Below are 24,002 nucleotides of genomic sequence, written 5' to 3'. Positions count from 1 at the left end.
CTGCATATGGGGCTGTAGGCACTAGCTTTGATGTGTCCCACAAGAATAAGTACCCCCCCACACACACAGCACTTCAGAGCCCTGCACCAGTTTCTGAAATGTCGCATTAGGTAAAAGCTCCTCCCTGAAGGGCTTGAGAGCCCTGAGCTCTGGCCATGGTAGCAGGGCTTCCTACAGCCAGACCCCTAGGAGCACCCAGGCAAAGTCCCTCCCTCCATGGCCAAAGGCCCAGCTTCAAAAGAAAGCAGACACCTGTGGGTCTGCTGTCTGACAGCCTGACAACTGAGAGGGAAGGAAGGAGACTACTGCTAGATGGACCATGGTTTCCTTGGGCCACTAGCCAATCAGCCCGACCTGAGCCTTCAGGTTCTGTTAACTGTCTCAAGGCAGACTGGAAAGCCTGCAAAGCATTCCAGTATTTGTGCCCTGGGGCCCTCCTAGCTGGATGATCTTCACAGTGCAGTCTGTCTTCACAGAGCAGATAGCTGGTCAGATGAATACTTGTACTCTCTTCTCACAGTACAGTTTTCAACTTCTTAAACTAAATTGTGTGACTTCTACCAGTTCCACGCGAATGTTTGCATGCACCCTCATTCCCTGTTTCTTGAGGATTAAGGTGTCATTCATCCTGCTTTCTGCCTCATTTTTATGGAACCCCATGTTGCTGCTCAAAAAAAAATGAATATAGTCTCTGCTTTGACAAATAAAGAGATTGTGATACAAAGCCCATACAAAACAAAGGGAAGGCCACTGATTTTTATGGGCTTTAGCACAGGTTCTCAGTTCACTAGGACATTATGGAAAGATAACTTTATAAAAGCAGCAGCAACAACATATACAGTACAAGAAAGAAGCTTGCTCATTCAGATATTTTTAACATATTGTTTGAATATACTTTCCTTGGAAATGTACAGGATAGAATTTTTGATCATGACCAGTGTAGCGGAATGCCGGGTTAGCGATTCCAGCACCACTTGGGGAGCCGCGGGCTTTACAGAGCGGGTGAGCACGCAGCTTGTGGGGCGGGATTGGAAGTAGCTTTATGACCACCGTCCAGGTTCGCTGAGTTGGCGCAAGTAGATGACTTAGAGTAAGTTGTTAGTTTTCTATAATAAGTTGGTAGGATGTTTGTTGGTTCACGGGGTTCCGAACTAAGCCCTTGCGTTCTAACCCGATGGGCTAGGTGCGGCTGCCAACTCAACAGCTCATTGAGATAGGGTGTTAGTGGTAGAAGTTATTATGAAGTAAGTATAAGGTAAAGTAAAAATTTGTTTTATTCACTCACCTGGCCTCACCCTCTTACGAATAAGAGGGGAGACCGGCTGGAACGAAGTTGCAGTAAATATAAGTATAGAAAGCGTAGATATGCTGTCTAAACTATGAAGAGAGACAGTTAAGAGGTGGAGTCTCTGATGTTTCTTCAGTTACAGTATGCCGGATACAAAGGGGGTCTGTTGGCGCACAGGGTTTACTAGCAAGCCCTTGCTTTCTACCCCTTGCGGGATAGGTGCGGCTACTCACTAGTTAGTCCTAGGGCTGGTCAACAGCTCATGAACAGGATGATAGATAACAAAACTGTAACGCGGTGAATCGCTGTTGATTGTTGGATTTTCGAGGCCTTGGTTTTCACTGGAATACGCCCAGGCTGGGAGGCTGAGGACTGGCTACAGGGTGATCAAGCCTGAAGGGTCGTTCAGTCGTCGTCTCTGCTACTTCTTGCCTCTATGCCTTTTTATAGATGTTGGTTGGACTGCCTCTGTGACACTATCTATGATATAAGCTAAGCATACAGAGATAGGATAGTTTTCTTTTACATAATAGTTACTAGGTAGATTGTTACTAGGTAGATATTCTACATAAGTTTTGTTTCTGCAGGAATGACACTTATAGATAAGAAATGAATCTTACAAAATACGCATGTGCAGCTTAATACAAGCGTGGGAAAATATAAAGCTTTCATTTTGATTAGAAGCCAAAACTACAAGGTTACATAAATGTGAGAGTGCCGCGCGGCAGTTATACAGAAATAAAATAAGACATTTACAACCAGAACCCCATAACAGCCAGCAGCCCAATAGTTAGAGTTACAAGGGAAAGCAGAATAGGGAATTGAACCTAGGTCTTACACTGCCCAGGTAAAACTCTAATCCTCACGTTCTTTCCTAGTATATTCCCAACCATACCCTATAACAGTTAAGAATGCCCCATGGAATAATTTATATAGTTAAATTAACTCAGGGAGCCAGAGTGGAGATGGCCTATGCCTTTGTGAGGATATTTGCAAGTCCTAGAGCAACTGGCTGAAATATTCTAATACTTTTCTGTTTCTAACATGGAAATGTACATATGTGCATAAGAAAGGTTCATAAAAAAGAATATACATTCATAATATGTGAAAGCACATAAAATAGAGAAAGAAAAAAGTTAATTAAAAATCAAATTAAAAATCAAAAAGCAACAGTATCAGGCAAGCCATTTTACTTGGATATTAATATAGTTCAAATATACAAGTTCATGCAATTGGAAAAACAGTTACATTTTCAAAGCATGCATCCAACACAAAAGCAAAATATCAAAATCCTCTTTTCAGGAAATTATACAATTTCAAAGATTTCCAGTGGGCAGTTCTAGTCACATTATCTCAGCTTTAGTGGTGCCCAATGTGAAAGTTATCTATAGTAATTAAATCTCTCACTATTATCCTCTCAGTGTATTAAGATATCTTTTTAAAGGAACACTGGGTGTGTCGACATGTGTTTTAGGCTGCCTACACTTAATGCACATTAGTCTGATGCTCATTAAGGTGATCTAGGTGCACATCTACACATGCACATGCTAAAGCGCATTAACATGGGTGTGAAGACCAACTTGAGACTAAAGTTAGTTACAAGTAAATGGACACACACCATGTTAATGCACTTTAGCACATCTACATTTTTGCTAATGTGACTTAGCTAGTTGCGCATGCATTTGATACCTGCTTTATGCAGGTTTATGTTCAAATAGCCTAAGTTGACATTTTAATGGGACATTAAGGGCTCACATGTGTACACACACACCTTTAATGTGCCTTAAATTGGGCTAATGCACATTAAAAGCACATGTGTAGATATGCCCAGTGTATAACAAAATATACGGCTATATAATAGACAAGATAACTGATTTCAGGGGACTCAATTTGTACATTTAGGAAAAATATTCAGATATGAATTCATACTTTCAGATTATTTGTCTTCAAATGCCTCTTAGTTCACCTTAACTTTGCAAGAGGTTAAAAAAAAAGTAGATCTATATTCAGTCTGTAAATGTCTATGTGCATTTTTATCTGCAAATCCATATTATATGTGCGAATATGCATTTTAATTTTTAAATATGGATTTCTTTTAATAACAAAATTTGGAGCAAATATTGCAAAACTATTTTATCTGGGAAGTTTTTGAGAAGTCAAAAACCCAAAAGTCAGCAAATTCCTAAAGTTAAGGTTACTCCCACAGTAACTTTAGCACATACAATATCTAACATACTTTAGTGGTTATTATTCACTACGATCTTTTTTTTTTCCTGTTAACCATGAGTATGTATGGGCATTAAATTGAGATGTAACAAGATATTGGTTAGATCAACGTAACCAGGGCTAGGTTGATCTAAATGCCCAATTGTACTCATATGCAGAGAGCTTAAATTGCCCCCAAAATGTCATATGCCTTCTAAGTTAGTTTACCAGAGCTTGTACACTAATTTAGATCAAGATCAGTTAACCATTAACATGATCCAAGAAAGGGTTAACCTGGTCTCATGAATTCCTGTACACATTCACAGAGCAGCCCCAAGGCTGGGAAAGCTCAGCTGCTTGTCTCAGCCCTGGGGCTGCACTATTCCACCCCCTGCCTGACCCTGATTGGGTTATTTCTAGCTCCCTGACACCTCCCTGACCAGGTAACCTTTAACCCTTCCCCATAGACCCACTACCCTTCTGTGGACCCACCTGCCCTCTTTGATTCCACCAACCTTGTTTTCCAGGACTTGCAAACCCTGGCCCCACTCCCCATGGACCCAATCCATACCAATGCAATCTCCACAACATCCTGAATTACATACACCTGTTTTCCCACATGGCTTCCAGATATAGGTGGCTTAAAGTACACACCATATGTTGACTATGCAGTATGGCTGGTTAACACTACAGGAGGAACTTTTACTTCTACAATTTCGCTATTTAAGTCTCCATGTTGGAGGTATAATGTTCCATTAATAACATTTTTCCATTTGAGTCCCTGGATTTTTAAAAGGAAGAAAAAAATTCTATTATATGGGGTTAAAGATGGTACTTGTAAACACTTTGAAGCATAAGTTAGTTTTTAGAGTTAAGAACTTATGCCAAACTAGAATAAGACAAATAAATGTCTTCCATCTTGAACTAAAGAAGTTACTACGAAGGGCAAAGGACCCATTTTTACTCCCCTTGATTTTAGTGAAAACATTTTCTTAACTAGAAGTCTTCAGTGAGAATAACCATCATCATTCTAGACTGCCATTCAACAACCAAAAATAACTGAATGGGACTTCGAAGAGGCAAAATTTCAAGTCCTGATCTCTTCTCCCAACCCAGGGAATTTTCCTTCAGGCTTGTGTTTCTCTCACTTACTACTTACCCTTTGTATCTTCCAATTTAGCATTGTATGGTACTTGTCAGACAATTTAAATGTAATGTTTCCATTTTTTACACATATAAGTTGTCATGGATAAAAATATATAATTCTGTATAGAAAAAAATGTGCTGTTTATAAGTGGTAGTCCAGTTATCAAGGCATGAGAAGCATCAACAGGTGCATCCCCATAAGCACACATGTGCATCCATTTACTGTGCTGCTAATTACTAGTGCAGCCATTATTTTTGACACTGGGATCTCCCAGTGTCCAAAAAAACTGCACCAGAAAAAAGCAGGGTGATGCACATGGCAGCAGCATGTGGCACCCAAATCCAGAGCCTGGCCAGCCAGATCCACACTCCAGCTGCCAGCCAGGCTCCATACACCTGGATCATCACCTCTACAGTCTCAGGAGACCCCCAGAAAACCGGGTAAATCAAAGTGCTGGCCTGAGCCTCCCCTACCCCACCCAATGTGACTTGCTGCGTGCCAGACCGCACATGTGGGGCATTCCCCAGGGACTAGTAGCAGTAGCACAAATATATGCTCCTGCTCTTTGTCCCTGGGGAAATGCACATTCTTACTTGTGGGGATGTGACCAATATGTCCCATGTACTAGTCTCAGGGTTGGGGGGGAGGTTGTTTGTTTGTTCTTTGTTTTTGTAGATTACTTGCAAGAGAAATACAAAGAGCAAAAACAATCCCAGTGAAAAATCTTTAAAAGCAAGAGTTCTTTGTTTTTTTTAAACCCACTCATTCTTTCTGTATTCACTTATTTCTCTTCAAACTAACACAAAGAATACAAATAATGCTAAAGGTTTGTATTGTATGTTTTGGGGTTTGCTCTTTCAGTGAGGTTTTTTTGTTTAAAAAAGAAGGAAGAAGGGAAAGCAATTTAAAGCTCTTGCTAAGGCTGCATTAAAAAGAGTTGAGTTTAACTACAGGGTGGCTACTACTGATCTTTATTGGGTGCATCTATACAAGATGTTTACTGTGGAGTTCTCTACAGTAAGGTAGAGTAAGACACCTATGTCAGCATTTATTAGTTTACTGTGGCCTACTAGTATACTGTGGCCTACGGTGTAGACACCAAGTAAAGTATTGGTGTCTATACCATAGGCCATAGCACACTAGTAGGCCACAGTAAACTAATAAATGCTGACATAGGTTAGTACTTGTAAAAACAAGTACTATCCTGCGCCAGCATTATTTAGTGAGCTACAATACATATGTAGATGCTAAACTGACTGGCTGGAGCATGAGGGTTCTTCAGTGTGGGAGCTGCTTACTAGCTCACTAGAGTACCCTTATGCCCCATCCAGTCCCTCTTTAGCATGTTGAGCCAGGTTGAACCATCCCTCAGCTGGCAGGTTGACCCCCCACCCCACCCCACCCCAAACCTCCTGCCAGCTAGGGCTGCTCTGACCTGGCTCAACATGCTGTGATCTCAGGCACCATGTAAACATGGTGCCCAGGAGCACTAAACTCTTGTGCAAACTGTGCTGGAGTTCCTACAGTATTCAGTCAAATTAATTGCATGTGTAGACAAGCCCATTTAGAACCAAACTATATCCACCTATGTAATCACATTTGTTTTTTCAGAAGATAGATAAAAGAAACTTCGATTACACCATGATTCAACATTTTAATTTCTATCTTTACATTTATATGGAATGGAATGACAGTTTTAGTCAGACTAGCATGCAATTTCTAGGAAGAGCTAGTTTCCTATAACAATTCACCATTACTGGTTTTGGGGTACCAGTAAGATCAGATTTAAGTTAGCATAAATTCATTGATAATTTTTGCCCATATTAGAAAAGTATGACAATAGTCACGCCAACAATTATAGTCCTATTCTAATTTCCTAAACATTAAATAAATTATATTCAAATATATACAGATATATAAGGATACACTTGAAGGCATGGTTTACTTTTCTAGGAAGCAGTGATATCTGGATAATATGCTCTAGTCAAAAGGGGAAAATAAAATTGGATCATCAAGGAAAGCTGTACATCCAGCAGGGGCATCTTGGGTTATACAAGAATGGGTTTGAAGAGAAAAACTAACTAGTAAAGGGGGAAGCGAGTGTCATAAACAAGCTAATGAACATTGTTATTGGTGTGCTGAGCTCCTGATGTTGAAGATTAGCATGAAGAGTATAGTATAAAATTGGGGTGACATAGGTAAAAAAAAAAAAAAAAATGTTCTGCAATTTAAAAGAATAAGATTGTCCTAAAATTCTGTCCAACCAGAGAGGGTTCCAGTATATTATGTTTCCCCACACAGCACTAATAATAAGAATCTTCTTATGTGATCATCTGGATGAATATTTCTCCTGACTTGTTTTTCTGCTATGTCTAACAAGGATAGATTGCTGGTAGGAACAATTTAGTCAATTTACCCCAAAGAAATATTACTCCTTTCACACTTGTGAAAATCCTTTTTCTATTAATCCAGTGCCCTGAGGACACTTTATTCATTCACCTGGATTAATCAAGTCATTCACACAATGTTCAGTTCAGCCATTCTTATTTCTCTTAGTTGATGTTCTCATTTTTTTAAAGCTGTTAATAAGTAAGTTGCTTGGACACACAGTTTCATGATTTCATGCTGCACACACACACACACACACACACACACACACACTTGTTGATAACTCAACCTGTTTTCAACTGGGGCTCACTTAGCCTCATGAAGTTATGTATCTAGATTTGAGCCTCCTCTGAATATTAATTCCATGCCTAATTACTGGTTGTAAGGTATACCACAGGCAGTCAACATTCTGAATTGCTATCCTACCAAGTAATATCCTCCTTAACTACCTCATTCCTACAGAGACTTGGAAAATGTATGCTTTTTAAAACAGATGTGAACAGTAGAAGGTATTAACATGCAGAGCAATTTACCATATGAACAGGTTGCCCTCCAAACGGAAGCAAAGATCCCTTCTATTTAGGGACAAGGGGAACCCACCCCCCCAAGTCACTTGGGAAGCAGAACAGAATTTCATTGTAACAGAGTACTTCTCTTTGCCTTGTTTGTTTGCCTATACAGAGCAATCCTCTGCAAATATATTTTTATTTAGGAAATTAAAATAGGAATACTATTGCTGGCATGATTAAAGTCATAGCGTTGGTGATTTGGATATATATCAACACTTTGACTCTTATGATTTGTGATTTACTGGTATACACACTAGACTCTGCCATAAGTCATTACAGGGGAAAAATTAGTGTGTTCCATTTTGTGAAAAATAACAAAGCTGTGTGTAGAATTTTGGAAGCCTTTTCTGTGGAAAAAGAACACTCTACATACTACTGGCAAGAATGAGACTGAGGCACACAGGTGCCATTTACATGAATAACTCATATGGCATTATTATTATTATTATTACTAGCAGCAGCACCTAGGAGCCACAATAAAAGATCAGACTCCAAGTTGTTGTCAGTGTTTTCAGAAAGGTAATAACAAAAGTAGTCCCTGTCCCAGAAACCTTACAATATAGGTAAAGCATCAGAATCAGACCAGTAAATCTGCCCTTTCTACTGCATCATACGAAGGTTAGTGAATACAATACCATTGAACAGTAAGGCAAGGATTTCAGTTATTCTGCAAAAAATAAAGTAATTTCGCTAAAGGAAGTGAATTTTGCACACTCGTTTAAAACAATCTTAGCCTCTATGAACTTCATTGGCTGTTAACTCACTATATAAGTTTCACTGCATTTTATAATTCTCACTATACAAAGCCACTGAGACACTGATTCCCCCTTCCCCAATAAATTCAGTGATTTTAATATTCGTTGTCCATCTGGAGTCAGATAGAGTGGAGGGGGGGAAAAAAACATTGAACACTTAGTTTTACTGTACTGTGGTATGAGTATTTATTTATTACTATATAAATAAATAGTATTCATAGATAAATAGTATTTAATACTATTTATTAGAACTACACTGTGGGTGCATCTGCATGACATGTTTGACTGCAAAGTAGCATAGTTTACTGCACAGTAAGTATGTGTGTCTATATGTTCACATGCTCTTTGCACAGTAAACCTCAGTGACCATGAGTAAGCTTGTTACTTGCAAATACAAGTAGCAAATTGACTTGTGATTACTAACTGTGCAGCAGTGCTTATGTAGACACCTGACCTGGAGCAAAGCTCCTCCTGATCAGCCAGCCACTAGGGTGCAGGGGATTGTTCCCTGCCCCTGGGAGCTGCCTGCTGCTAGGGCGGGTTACACCACAGGAGCCAAGATGGGGACTATGTCTCCCTGCCTTGGCAGCAGGGAGCTCCAGTAGAGGAGTGAGGGCTGGGAGATCCTAATTTCCCAGCACCAACTCTGCAGTCACAGGCCTGGCTCTGGGAGATTCTTTTCTCCCAGCACTGGCCCTGCATCCACGGAGCCAGCACTGGGAGCTCCCTGATGGTGGGGGCTGGGGAGCCTGTTCCCCACCCAACTCCATGATCACAGAATTGGGTGGGGAAAGAGTTGTCCAGCCTGCTCCCTACCCAGATCTGTAATCAGGGAGTGGAGCAGGAAACAAGCTCTCCACCCCCTACCCTTCAATTGTGGATTATGGACTGAAAACTGTCCCAGTCAGGAGCAGGTCCAAGCCCCATGCCCTGATCATGCTATTGAAGTGTGGGGCTTGGAAAGAGACACAGAGGAGGGGTAGGTCACAGCCCCTTGCCCTGATCCACCAGTAGGGCTTCTAGTAGTCAGCCCATGGCTGGATAGGGAATCCTCACCAAGCCAGGGGCTTGCTGCCCCACCAGTGGATGGGACAGGGGGCTGGGACCTGCCCCTCCCCTGAAGCTTTTTCCAAGTTACTGCCCCAATGAGGGAGCCAGGCCTGACAGCTCCCTGCTGCCAGGGCAGGGGAACATTGTCCCAGCCCCTACAGCAGACAGTACTCTGGGGGCAGGAAACAGTGTCCCAGGCCTAGCCAGGAGAAAGCTGTCTTCTGGCTCAGTGCTCCAGGTGAGCCCCTGGGCTATCACCCAGCAGGAGCCTAGCACTCCCCCTGCTTGTGGCAGGGGCCCAGTGCAGGGCCTCAGGAACAGAGAGCAGTTCGCCCAGGAGTGTTTAGTCATGAATAGCTTACTCACAAGCAAACTGTTCCTGGACATGTAGATAGACCCAGTATGTGTGATTTCCCCACCCCACTCCTGGAAATGTAGGGCATTTATAGACATGATCTGGGAGGTGGGGGGAGGACCCTTTCATTAGCACAGCTCCAAGAGCCACGCTAATTAAAAGTGCCTGGAGCATCACATTTATCGGTGTCCCCGTGCTGAAAAATGGCAGTGGGGTGCTTTGAACTAAAGCTCAAACAAGCTTTAGTTTAAAGTGCCCTGCCGCCATTTTTCAGCATGGGGATGCTGATACACATGATGCTGGAGTCTGCTGGAGCATTACCATGGTAATTACCATGCTGCAGCAGACTCGATTAAACAGTGGTAATTATAGCACCTTGGAGCAGCCTCCCTGCACATATATAGGAGCCCTTAGAATAAACCATTCTAAACAGATACCAGTTTCTCACTATGCTTAGAACTTATGAAATAATAGATAAAATTTTGAAAACAGAATTTATGGTCTTCAAGGTATATTTTTCTCTTCATTATCAAGGATCCATCCCCTCTCTAAAATAATACTTAACTTTAAATCTAAAAAATACTCAATAATAATACTAAATAATAAGGATATTTGTCTTTATTAATAGATAGATAGATATCAGGGCCTCACTCTGAGGGCTGGTGAAGGCTCAGATAACAAGGGAAAAGGGCAACTGCAGGCTGAACACCCGTATGTTCCCTTTGCCAGAAAGACTTCTACCAGTAGAACTTTCTGAGAAATTTCCACCAGTAAAGATAAGTGCCTCTTCATTGTCTTTAAGATTATATAATCTCATGAGGCATATAAATGAAAGTAGAGAAGCACCTTGGAGATAGTCTTTCTAGATTCATGAGCAGGCATTTGAAGCAAATCAAAAATAGCTACCCCAAATAATATTTTCCAGTTTTCCCATCTCAGCTTGGAACCACAGAGACAAAGGGCACGTCTTCCAGAAGGCACTTTAATTAGTGAGCTCCAGTAATTAAAAGTGCCCAAATGTCAAATCTATAGAAGCCCAAAAACACTAACTAAGCTATTGAAATACAGGGATTACCAATACTAAAATACATGTTTGATGAGAAAAGCTCATATTTAGGGTTATCACTGTTAAGTATTAGTGCCTTGTCTTTAGAAGCATTTTAAAAACCTGGCTTATTCAATTAGTTCTACAGACTAAGAGTTTTTTAGCATGGTGCAAAGGTACTTATACCTAGTCAAATGGCTATTGAAATATAAGTAAAAAATAGATTACAAGACTATGTTGTGACTTCTTGGTTGAGAAAATAACTATAGCAAGTCTCCACTTGAACCCTCTACCATAAAAATTTCAGAAAATAAATTTACCTATAATATTTGTTTTCTCATTTCTTATGGCAGTGATTTCAGCTCAGAGAAGAAGCAAGTTTTTGGTATCATGGGTAGATTCATCTGCTACAGACATTCCAGAGGTGGCATCAGAGTTCAATTTTAAAACTATCTCTTCCCAAGAAAAATGATATTGAAATAACATTGTGAGGTACCTTATATGCAGTGTTACACTGAGTTTGCTATAAAATATTTACTGTTTGTAAACAACAAAAGATCTCTACCAGCCTTAGGCCCTAATAATCAAATTGCCATTTTTATGGTTTTTTTGCTAGCACACCCACAGTAGAAAATCTACAGCCCAGATTTTCTACTCACATATCATTGGGTGGTTGCATTACTCTTATATGGGTTTACACAGGTGTCATAGTGGGAGTATATTGAAAAGAAGTGTATAGGTGAATCCCAGAGCATGATAAGGCCTGCAAACTCTCCATTTCTAGGGCTGATGTGTAAAAGGGAAAGGATTTGTTTAATTATAAAAATCCATTTTAGTCTGAGTTATAAATTTAACCAAAAAGCTTAGAGAGACAAAAGGTTTTGTCTTTTGAACTGAGTTTTATTTTTATGGAAAATTCAGTATACTATGATTTCTATAGAATCCTACCATACATGTATACCGAAAGTCAGTTTTTCAGACAGAACCAGATTTTGAAAAAAAACACACTCCTAAAGTTCTTTTTTTAAGTGTCCATCTTCCTGCCTCCCGACAAGACCTCACTGTAGCAACCTGACATGAAAATGCCCTTAGATTTTTATTCAGAGTGAACTAAAGTCTACGTTTATCCAGCAACTTTCTTCCACAACTAAAAACAATAGGTTGCTACATCCAAATGCTTTCTTTCACCTTTCTGAGTCTGAAGAAGCAAATGTAAAGATGTGTTCACCTTTGTATGTCGGTGAACAAAAGGAAGGCCATTTTTATAAAGTAATATAACTATTTGTAAACACAGCTATCTGCCAGCACAGAGGGAAAGCTCTTTGGCGGGGTTTGTGCTCCTAAAACACTTTGAAAATAACACGTGGACCTTAATTGATTAAATTTATAACCCAGACTGACATGGGTGAAAAAAAGTAAATATTCATGCAGTTTATCAACTTGTCACTAGGCTCAGAAGGAATCAGAGTGCATCTTAATGGTTCTTTTCCCAAGGGGCTGTCATTTCAACACCCAACTAAACCTCAGACTGTCTACCTGGAGGCCTTACTTTTTTAATCAAGATTACAAGATCCACTTCAGATCTTAATCTGTAAATCTTCTGCTACAGATAAATGCCCATGCTTATTTTCTCTATCCACAAAGATACAGAAGATTCACCCCAAAATAACAAAATGACTAATGTTATAACATGGGACATAAAAAATCCAAATTCAAGGTCCTTATTCAAAGCAAGTACTTGAGGCTCCTTGCTCTATGTGTGCTGTGGACAACAGGCAAGGAGGTATCCTTTCAATCTTTCCTGCTATCTTTAAGTATACACAATTAAATATTCACTTGGAGAAAGATTCTCAAGACTATTGATTAGGACATTAAAGAACTTTTTTTGCAAAAATCTTGGTCTAATAAAAGTTATCATCTCTAGTACAAGTCCTGACTGCCTTTCTCTCTAAACCAATATGGCTACAACTTGGATACCTGATTAGGACATTCACCTAGAGTGTGGGACAGCAAGACTAAAATATCATTAATTATTTATACACACTGGAACAGTTCTAAGAAGAAACACAAGAGGTCCTATCCCACAAATAGCTCATAGTCTAGTAGTCAGAGCACTCACTTAATTCATTGCCATGCTATTAAATCAGGCAGATCAGGGGTCACCATATTTCATACGAAAGCTCCAAAAACTGTCAAGCTATCAGCTATACTGGGATGAGGACCATACACTCATCCCAGTTGCTTGCTTGTCCCTTCCTGCCTTCTGTGTGAGCTGTATCTGTACCCAGAGCATGCATATGAGAACACCACATTGGAGGATCCTTCTTCTTTTTGGACTTCCAGGACTTAAGGACAAGCTACACCTCTGAACAGCACATTAGGTGCTGGGAAGTTTCAGAACTTAGTTGGCTTTACACAGGCCCACTGACAGAAATGATTGAGTTAAGGAACAGATAAATAGTTGTTCTGAGGATGTTAGTGGTTCCTAAACAGTAGATTGAGGCAGATAAGAGCATAAATATCTTAGAGGTTCTGAGTCCTGGGCATTGACCTCAAACAAAAGCCAGAATATTTTTGGAAGCACAACCAACAGGTCATACATGTTTGAGGGATACTTCGCAACTCCAGTTACAGGTATATCTTCAAGCCTCTAGTCTGTTGCGTCTGATATTGAGAAGGGAGAGGAAAGAAAATACAGAATTGAAACAGGTGGCATAAAGGTCAGAAAAGCATTAATACATTGTATCTACAATATTCATAATCACCCCAGAAACTGTACATTTATAAAAATTTAAACAAAATGAGGCTCACTATGAAAAGAGATAATACAATCAAGGAGAAATTCTCCTCAGGCAATGCTGACACTGAAACCACAGCTCCAATATATCAGTAGCTTATGTTGGCATAGCCTCAGCAGACAGAGCGTTCACCATTAAATTGTAAGAAAGTCACTGGCAGTGATAAGGATTACTCAGGTTCTTAGGAAGCATTGGCATGAAGCACCCAATTGGAGACAATTACTTAAGAGCTAAGCTATGGAGACTCCTGCCAGTCTCACATTAAGGAATGGCTCCAGTGGTGTGTTCTTTTATCACATAGTGCCTTTGGATTTATTTCTTTTCTTTATGACTTGGTTTTCAGCTGCTCAAGAGAAGTACTAGGCTACTTTTTAAGTTGTTTTGTGAGAACAAGGAATAATTGATGAAAGAGAGCAGGATGGGTGTCATCACAAAGAACACTGGGAATTGAGTGTGAAAATGATTGTGTATACACGTCTTGGGAGAAGGGAGTGTTACCAGCCAGAATTAAACCTTTGGGTTATCAGGATCTGAAATTAAAGGTAAATTAAAATTCAACAGTCATAAGTTGACTCTTGTTCCTAGCTTATTTTAAAAGTTTGAAAAGATAATCAGAGAGAGAAATACTATTACTGAATTATAGCATAGGTCATATTTGCTTTTGAAAAACTCACAACTTGGTAAACCCTGACAAAACTTCGATTCAAATCAGATAAAACCAGACGTAAAAATGCTATCATGACTCATTAAATGAGCTCATTTTACTCAAAGAATGGTTTCTCTTGAAGGTTATATTAATTACCCACATATACATACATACACACAAAGCATTACATTAAACTAGCATTATTTAGGCTACAAAATCAAGCACTCCAAAGTTAGGAAATACTAGAATTAGTGTTTGCTATGCAACTCTAATTTGGCCCCTTTGTATGAAAGCATATATTACATTCTATAATTACATGACTACATACTGTTTTTTCCATGGCAACTATGCCACACTCAAAAGGATAGATGGTTATCAAATAATAAGCAACTATTTCATATCTTATGAACTATGCATACTTCTTCAGGGTATGCACTGATGACTTAACACTATACAAGTCTTGCTCTGAAGACAGAATTAATCATTTTCTTGTGTGCTTTCCAAAATATCTAAGCATCTGAATTTATTTTCATAAGGTACAGATGGAGAACTAAGGTACAAGGAGATTAAAATAAAAATAACCTACTGATTTTGGGTACTCCAAGACATCTAGACCCTGGCTTTGAACATGTAAAATTCCCATTGATTTCAGTTCGCACTTCAGCAAACACAGTCCGAATCAGGAAACCCAAGGTAAAGGAGAGCTGTGAAAAGTTTAAATGATATGGCAAGGCAGAGGCAAGGATTTTGCTGCCTTACCCATGAATTTCTACTTTCTGTGCAATACCCCGGGGCTATCCAGCTTAAGGGTATCCATCTGGCATCCTGTGGGCCACATAAGGCCCCCAAAACATTAGCATGAGGCCCATGGGCTCCTGCTTCACTGCCAGTGCTCTGCCATTGCTCCTGCCACAACAACTGGTTTCTCAGAATCACAGAAAAGTAGGGTTGGGACCTCAGGAGATTATCTGCTCAAAGCAGGACCATCCCCACCTAGATCATCCTAGCCAAGGTTTTGTCTAGATGGGTCTTAAAAACCTCCAAGGATGGAGAGTCCACAATCTCTCTGGGTAACCTGTCCCAGAGTTTAACCATCCTCCTAGGGAGAAAGTTTTTCCTAATATCTAACCTAAACTTCCCTTTCTCCAACTTGAGACCATTGCTCCTTGTTCTGTTATTTCTCACCACTGAGAACAGTCTAGCTTCATCCTCTTTGGAACCACCCTTCAGGTGCCTGAAGGCTGGTATTAAAACCCCTCTCAGTCTTTTCTTCTCTAGACTAAATAAGACCGATTCCCTCAGCCTCTCCCCAGAAGCCCTGTGCCCCAGCCACTTAACCATTTTCATTGCCCTTCACTGGACTCTCTCCAATTTGTCCACACCTTTTCTGTAGTGGAGGGCCCCAACTGGACATGGTAATCCAGTACTTCTAATCCCTAAGGCACTCCACTTGATACCAGCTGCTAACTACATATTAAGCTATTAACTACTACCTTTGGAGCCCAATGCTCCAGCCAGATTTCTATCCATCTTACAATGCATTCATCTAACCTTGTACCTTCTTAGCTTGCCTGTGAGAATGTTGTGGAACAGTGTATGAAAAGCCTTGCTAAAGTCAAGGTATATCACAATCAAGGGTTTCCCCGCAATCACAGAGCCAGTCATTTCATCACAGAAGGCAGTCACATTGGTGAGGCATGACGTGCCCTTGGTGAATCCATGCTGACTGTTCCTAATCACCTTCTTCTACTCCAAGTGCTTAGAAATGGATTTTTTAAAGATCTGCTCCATGATTTTTCCAGGGACTGAGGTGAAGCTTACTAGTCTGTAGTTCCCCAGATCCTCCTTCTTGCCTTTCTTAAAGATGGGCATTGTTTAAGAAAGGGAAAAAGGAGGATCCAGGGACCTAAAGCCTCACCTCATTCCTTGGAAAAATCATGGAGCAGGTCCTCAAAGATTCCTTTTCTAAGCACTTGAAGGAGAAGGTGATTCACCTAGGAACAGCCAGCATGACTGGCTCTTGTGGCTTTCCCGCCCTCCTCTAGCTTTATTTTCTGCAACCACTCTGGGGGGAAGGGCTGCTTGTGCAGCCCGGGTTGGGAGTTCCAGGCTGCTGATACTGGGCATATGGCAGGTGGGATATGTTAGGCTGCCCATGTGGCAGGGGAAAGCCCAAAGATGGCCATCAATGTAGTAAGTGGCCCTCAGACTTTGGCCAAGAAACATGATTAGTAGGGCTGTGCAAAGCTTTGGTAGATGATTCCATTTGGAGGAGATTCAGCCTGATTCGGCAGCTATGCCCTGCTGCTGCTTGCCCAGTCAGCGCAGGGCAGGGGACGCGATGCTGGTGCAGCTCGCTCTGGGCAGAAGGGGGCAAGTGACAACAGGACCTAACTCCTGCTTCCAGAACTACCGTGCCTGCATCCTATACCTCCCCTCCACCCCAGCTGGGCAAGCAGTGGCAGCGCCTGCATCCCATGCCGCGCCGCCCCAGCTGGACAAGCTGGGGAAGGGGAGTGTGGGATACAGGCAAAGCAGAGATGGAAGCGGTGGGGTATGCCCTGCTGTTGCTTGTTCAGCTGGCACTGTGGGCACAGGATGCATATACTGTCACCACTTGCCCAGCCAGGGTGGGAGCACATGGGATGCGGACACAGCAGCATTGCGAGCGGAGGCTATGCCCTGCTGCCACTTGCCCCCTTCTGCCCAAAGCAAGCCGTGTTTGCATCACCTCCCCCCCCGGCTGGGCAAGCCGCAGCAGGGCATAGCCCCCACTACCAGTGCTGCCGTACCTGCATCCCACGCTCCTCCACCCGCTCCGCGAATCCTGTTCCCCCCTGCCCCAGCTGGGCAGCTTGTCCCAGCCCCAGCCCCAGCCCCAATCCCACACTCACTGAGGGGGTGTTGATCTTCCCCCTTTATGCCCCCTTTCCCCCCCTGCCCACCACAACAAGTTTACTTGTTGGAGGCAGCTGTGTCCAGCATGGTGAGGACTGTTACCTGCTTAGTCTATGGTCGAATCTCTGATGTGGCACCGAATCTTTTCCAAATTGTTTTAGAGGTTTCCGATTTGATTCAGACCTTTTAATTGGTCTCCCAATTCAGTTCAGATTTGGAGATTCATCCGTTGAATCAAGCCAAATCTCCTCCAAATCTAATCAGCTACTGATGCTTCTCACAGCCCTACTAATCATGTTTCTTCCTTCTCGTGGCTCCTCATATCAACCTAATTTTTTCTGCCTCAGTGTCCACACTTAGCTTTTTGCCCACCTCTGCTATGTCTCTCCCTTGAGGCTGTCTCTAATTTGAAGTCTTCTTCCTGATTTCCAGTCTTCCTTTTTCTCCTATACCCAGGCCCATTCTCAGTCTCAATCTCTGTCCCAGTTCCTTTCTCCCAGCTCCTCATCACACCTTTTTCCATGGTCCTGGTTTTCTTTGCTTTCCTCATCCAACTTGAATCTTCCTTCCCACTTCCTCCCTAATTTCTTATCTCAGTCCCTTTCTCCAGGAAGTCCCAGGTTCCATTCTACATTCCAGTTCCTTGTTAGATATCTGTTGTCCTAACTCCATTCTCTTACATTGATTCCTCTTCCTTATCTCCTTTCCAGCCAGTCCCAAACCCTACTTCTCCCCAGCTTTACGTCTGATCTCATTATCCCCACCTTCCAGACCAGTGGAAAGCAGTCACCCCTGTACTACCAGTATATCCCTCAATGGGTCTCAATACACCTCCAATATCTTTTTCAAATCCTATTGGTTGACTCTTTGCCCAGCTAGTAACTACCTGCCTTTGGCTCAGAGTCTCCTTAGCCCCAGTTTCCCTTTTCTCAGCTTTCTTTCTTCCCTACAGTCTCAGTCACATCAGATTCCCTTGTTTCAGTCTCTTCTTTTGTCTGATCCTGGTCTCACTCTTTCCACCTACATTTGAGTTAGATGACATCTTTATCCATTCTGCTTAGATACCAGAAGTAGGGGTGATGACAACACAGATGGGAGAGAGGCTCCTTGTCTTACCTCTAGTGCCTATCCCTATCCCTGCCCAAAGCAGTAACATCAGGTAAATCCCCCATAGTCCTGGGCTAAAATAAACTCAGTGACTAGGAACAGATATTCAAAAAGCCCATGGTGGAATAAGTCTAGGTTATTGTGATGATTTTAAGTGTTGTAGGGCTTGCTACCACTGCCCTGTGCTCGTCTGCCTATGGGCAGTGACAGTGTGGAACTCAGCTTTGGATCACCTGGTCTGCCAGGAAGTTGGTCTTATGTTTTCTATCCTGCCGTGATTTTGATGAAAGTCCCAGGAGGCACTGTCCGTGGTGATCCTGCCTGGTCTCAATTCCTGTTTCTTCTGTGGGGCTCCAAAACTCCCATTTACCCCAGCCTAGCCTCTCCAGATGGTACTCACAAAATCCTTGTACAACTATGTCAAAGTGCTACCTGTTGTGGTATTGTTTGGCCCTCTACCCCCAGGGTGACCTTTGGTCTTGATTACGTACACCTTTCTAGGGGCTGGTCTTGGCCTGTGCTCAAATCTCAAAAGAAAAGGGAAAAAACTCCTAGATGCTCTCAGCCTCCTTGTCAGGCTCAGTCCATGTTCCCTTTTACCCAGGATCAGGTTCTCAAAATCGCAACCACAACAATCAAGAAAATTCCTTAGTCCAGTCTTTGTTATGTGCAGGCCTGCCTTGCACCCCTATGTGAACATTCACAGGCTCCTTGGGGTCTCCCCCCATGTGCAGAACAGCTCTACCTGTAACTGTAGTTTCCTTCAGGCCCCTCCTCTGGATCCTCTGTTGAAACTCCACTCCAGAGATTATCACAGGCCTTGTTGATTCCCTCTCTCTGGATCCTCAGATGCGGCTCTGCTTCAGAGATTATCACCAGCCATGTGTGTGCAGGCCTCTGCCTGCCTCCTGCTCAGGGTCACTCTCACAGTGTTCCTTTGGCAAGTTCCACAGCCCTTGCCTGCTGAGATGCTTAGCCACTCCTCTCTCCCTGTGGCCTGCAGGGAACTGACCCCTCTCTGCCCCTCTCCCGGGCCAGAAATACTTCTGGGCAACCTCTCTCCTCCAATCCTGAGTGAGATACTGCTCAGGAAGTGTGGTGGGTATTTTCCTTCCCTTCTGGTCTCCAGCTGCAGCCCTGCCGGCCCTCCATGCTGTGAGTTTTGTCTCACTCCTTCACAGTAATGCAGTTTTATGTGAGTGGCATAGTTTAGATTGGTAGCTAACAGAATGTACATTCACCAGGGGAGGGGAGAGGAGGAACAAATCTTAAACCAGGTTTCACCATTTTAAAACCAGTCTATGCATCCTGAACTCCTGTTCTGTTGTGTGTATAGATTGGTTTCCCATCACTTATACCAGTAAATGCATAATGTCTGTACCTGGCCATTTGCTCTGTGGATATTGCTATGTGAATGTACAGTTTGGTTAGCAGTAGGATTGCTATTAAAGGCTTGAAAAAATGGTAAATGCAGTATTTCAAAGGCTTACAACTTGGCCCAATTTGGGCAGATTTTTATGAGAACAGCAAAGGCACAATCCTGACACAAAGGTTACCACTCTGCCAAATAAATTAAGCGACTGTGGCATTGATGCCTACACAGTTGGATGGGTAAAAAACTGGCTGATGGGGCACACCCAGAGAGTAGTGGTGGATGGGTCATACTCAACCTGGTGAGATGTGAACAGTGGGGTCCCCCAGGGCTCAATGCTTCAGCCTGAACTGTTTCACGTCTTCATCAGTGACTTGGACGAGGGGGTTGAAAGCACATTATCCAAGTTTGCTGATGATACTAAGATGTGGGGCAAGGTGGGCACACTTGAAGGGAGAGAGAGGCTGCAACTAGATTTAGACAGACTACAAAAGTGGGCAGATGAGAATAGGATGGGGTTCCACCTTGTCCTGGGGAGACGGGGCGGAGCTTGCCCACGGTGGTGGCGGAGCCCAAGCAGGACATCCGCTGCTTGTTTGCACTGGAAGCCGGTGCCCGTGCCGGCGGCTGGGAGCCGGCAATAAAAATGGCCGGCCGGAAAGAACGGGGCAGGAGTCCGGAGAGGGGACTCGCTGCCGCGGAGGCGAAGGCTCCAGGAGGGGAGCCGGTAGACGACTCCGCACCGGGCGGGGGTGCGGACCCCGGCGAGGAGTGGCCGCCCGCCCAGGCAGAGGGAAGGACAGCGGTGGCAGCCGGACCCCGGACCCCAAGCGGGGAGTGGCGGATCGGCCCTGAGGATGAAGATTCCAGCGACGGGGAGTTCTGGGACTGTGCACCTCCAGCTCACGGGACTTACAGGTCTGGGGTCAGGGCGAGGGCCCGGGAGGGCACCGACGAGGCACAGTAAGTGCCTAGACCGGTGCCGGACACTAGCGGCCAGGAACCCGGTGAGGAGTATCCCCGGGAAGGCCCAGGCCAAGGGCTTGGTGCTAGCTGGCTAGATTTCTCACCTTGGACGAGGAATCCGGTGAGGAGCATCACCGGGGAGGTCCAGGCGAGAGCCGGGGCCTCGAGTACAAGGAGACCCGAGGGGGCGTGAGGCCGGGGTGAAAGGGGGTGGCAGAGCCCCGCAACGTGACCGCTGGGGACCCCGGCCTACGGAGAACCAGGAGCCGTCCTACTGAATGTAACAGCAAGTCGTGGTGGGCGAGAACCAGGGCGGGAACCTGCTGATCCAACATCTGCTCCGGACCAACGGCGTCCCAGGGTGAATAGCGGCACCCTTCCACCGTGAGCCGCTATTCCGAAGGGGGTTCACCCTCCCCCCCTTCTCCAGCCCGACAGTCACACACCTAGATAAAAGCAGGGTGCTGCATCTTGGGAGAAGGAATCCACAGCATACATACAGGCTGAGGAGTTCCCCTTTTGAAAGCACAGAGGCAGAAAGGGATCTTGGAGTCATTATTGTCTCCAAGATGAACATGAGCTGCCAATGCCAGGCCACAGCCAGCAAGGCCAGCCATAACTTGTCATGTATCCAAAGATGCATCTCCAGTCGGTCCAGAGCAGTGATACTCCCCCTCTATGTGACATTGTTCAGGCTGCAATTGGAGTACTGTGTCCAGTACTTGGCGCCACACTTTAAATAGGATGTGGCAAGCCTGGAGAGAGTTCAGAGGAGGGCCTCCCATTTGGTGAGAGGGCAGCAGGACAGGTCCAATGAAGAGAAACTGAGGGACCTGAGCCTCGGCAAGAGGGGTCCTATGAAGAGAAACTGAGGGGGGACCTGGTGGCTGCCTACAAACTCATCAGGGGAGATTAACAGGAAGATCCTTTTTCTCCCCAGCACCACCTGGGTTGATGAGGAACAATGGTAATAAGCTGACGGACAACAGGTTTAGGTTAGAAATCAGGAGGCAATATTTTACAGTTAGGGTGGCCAGAATCTGGAACCAACTTCCTAGGGAAGTGGTCCTCGCCCCTACCTTGGGTAAATTCAAAAAGAGGTTAGATGATCTGTCTGGGGTCTTGTGAACCCAGCATTCATTCCTGCCTGTGGCAGGGGGTCAGGCTGGATGATCTGTTCAGGTCCTTCCTGATCCTAGCTACTATGAAACTATGAAATGCCAGCTCTCTGCTCTAGTACATAAACATGATAGAGTACTTCTACGAAAAGTTTTCAAAAACTTAGGGTTTGGATAAAATGTATTTTCCCCAGTAGCTGAATTGTTTTGGCTAATTAAAACAGAACTGCCTGAACCAGACACGAAACATACAAAATCTCAGCCCAAATAACTAAAATTGGGCAAAGTATAAGCAATTAAAAACAGGGTTTTATAATGTGATGTTTGAGGCACCTTAAAAATGACCTGTAGTGGGATATTTTTAGATCTGTAGGCTGGTATGCCTCAAACACCACAAACCTAACCAATATTACACAGAATTGACTCTTTGAAAGTTAGAGTTAAGCCTTGTGACCCATTACCCCTACTCTATACTCCCATCAAAGTTAGGCATTAGTCTCACTTCTTTGCTTAGAATATATAGGGGAGGTGATCAACTCAAACGTAACATGGGCTCCATATGAAGGAAGATTACCTTCTAACCTCCCTTGAAAGTGTTGCAGTAGTTAAAAAACGGATAACACTCTTCATTCGGATCCAACCAGTGAATCTTGACTCAGATATTCTGTTCACTATCCACATGTGAAATTCAGTGGCAGAAAGGCAAGGCAAAATACCAAAATAGCTCTAAAAGGAACTTTTTGTTTGGGGATAAATATGAAATCATTCACAAGACAGGTGAAATAAAAATGAAGTCATGTTGCCACTGGCTTTCATCGGTCATGCCAGGTTTGAGATTGTTCCATTGCCTTTGAGAATTGAATAGGGAATCTACTTAAATGTATCACTATATTCCCTGGCTACAGGACACCTACTTTTAATTTCTGATATGGCTAATTTCATAATTCGGGTTCTAATGGAACACATATCTAAATTGCACAAACTGACAACTCAGTGGTGTGTTTCCCTGTTGTCTTTAAATAATTTTAGATAAACAAAAAGCTCATGCTTTAAGAATCAGATTAAAGCACTGCTGAAATTACCTTGCAAGTCAAAAATAGGCAAAAGTTAAAAATGAAGTTATGAACATGCACACAAAGACCACCAAACAAAGACTATCCAAACAAAGGCCACCAAACTGGGTCATCAATAAATGGTGGAGGACATAGGTTCAATGGGAGAGAGACAAAAGCATAATGATAGGATAGGAACTCTAACCTTTGCATTTTGTGGTCATTCTTCTCAACTAATATCCCCAATTTTAACACTGCACTAACAAAATTCTCCTCAGTGATTTTCTTTGCTTTGTTTTTCCATAAACACCAGTAAAAATATAGTTGATGGCTTCTAGAGTACAATACCCTAGTATTTGCATCAATGCATTTATTCAAATGTGCAAAAAGATACCCAAAGAAACAATCACCAAACAGCAGATTATTCTTGTTTATAAGAAATAGAAGGGGATAGCCATTGGTAACTGTTACTGCAGCCTAAAATATAACTGTCTATTAAATAACTATATATCTGTCCATAATAGTCCCACTTGAGGCAACTGTATACAGGATGCAGTTGTCTTATGCACAAAATATTACGTTACAAAAATAAATTTATTAAATGTATAAAAGAGGATAAAAACACTAAGTTATTCTGATCAATGAATTTCCTGCTGCTTTCATTTCTCTAAGTAACAGGATTTTACAAAATAAACACTTCAGAATGGGATACTTTATCTTTGTATATTGGCAATGATAAATAATAGTAAAAGTTCCATGATTAAAGCATTCTTTGAAATTTGCTGAATATTAGTTTTCTTCCATCTATACGTTTGTTACTTTCACATAATTCTTAAGTAGATCATTGATATCAATAAGTTATTTTCTATTTCAAATATAGATTTCAATTATTTAGTCATCTCTTGTAATTACGCAATTTCTTCTCAAACTTCCAAAATGCCCAACAGGAATATATAAATTAGCTGTAAAGATAAGATATCTGCCAGTGTGTGTGTGATGCCAGAAAAAAATCAAATTTTTATTATTTTTTTAATAATATTTTAAAGGATTGCTTATTTAGCATTTTACCTATGCAAACAATGTTAGTAGAAATTGTGGTATACAAGTTGTTGCATAAGGCACCAATATGATATTCATGACAAGAAAGGCATCAAAAAGAAAAAAGAGCATTCATTGTTTGAGAAGCAGCATGTGACTGAAAACTGTAGTATAATGCATGCACTCAGGTGGTAAGAGTTCATGT

The sequence above is a fragment of the Crocodylus siamensis genome, chromosome 2 (genome assembly GCF_052110815.1).
Source record: "Crocodylus siamensis isolate JL-2025a chromosome 2, ASM5211081v1, whole genome shotgun sequence".
Classification (NCBI taxonomy): Eukaryota; Metazoa; Chordata; order Crocodylia; family Crocodylidae; genus Crocodylus; species Crocodylus siamensis.
The sequence above is the reverse complement of the archived record's forward strand: the minus strand, read 5'-3'. Positions refer to the sequence as shown.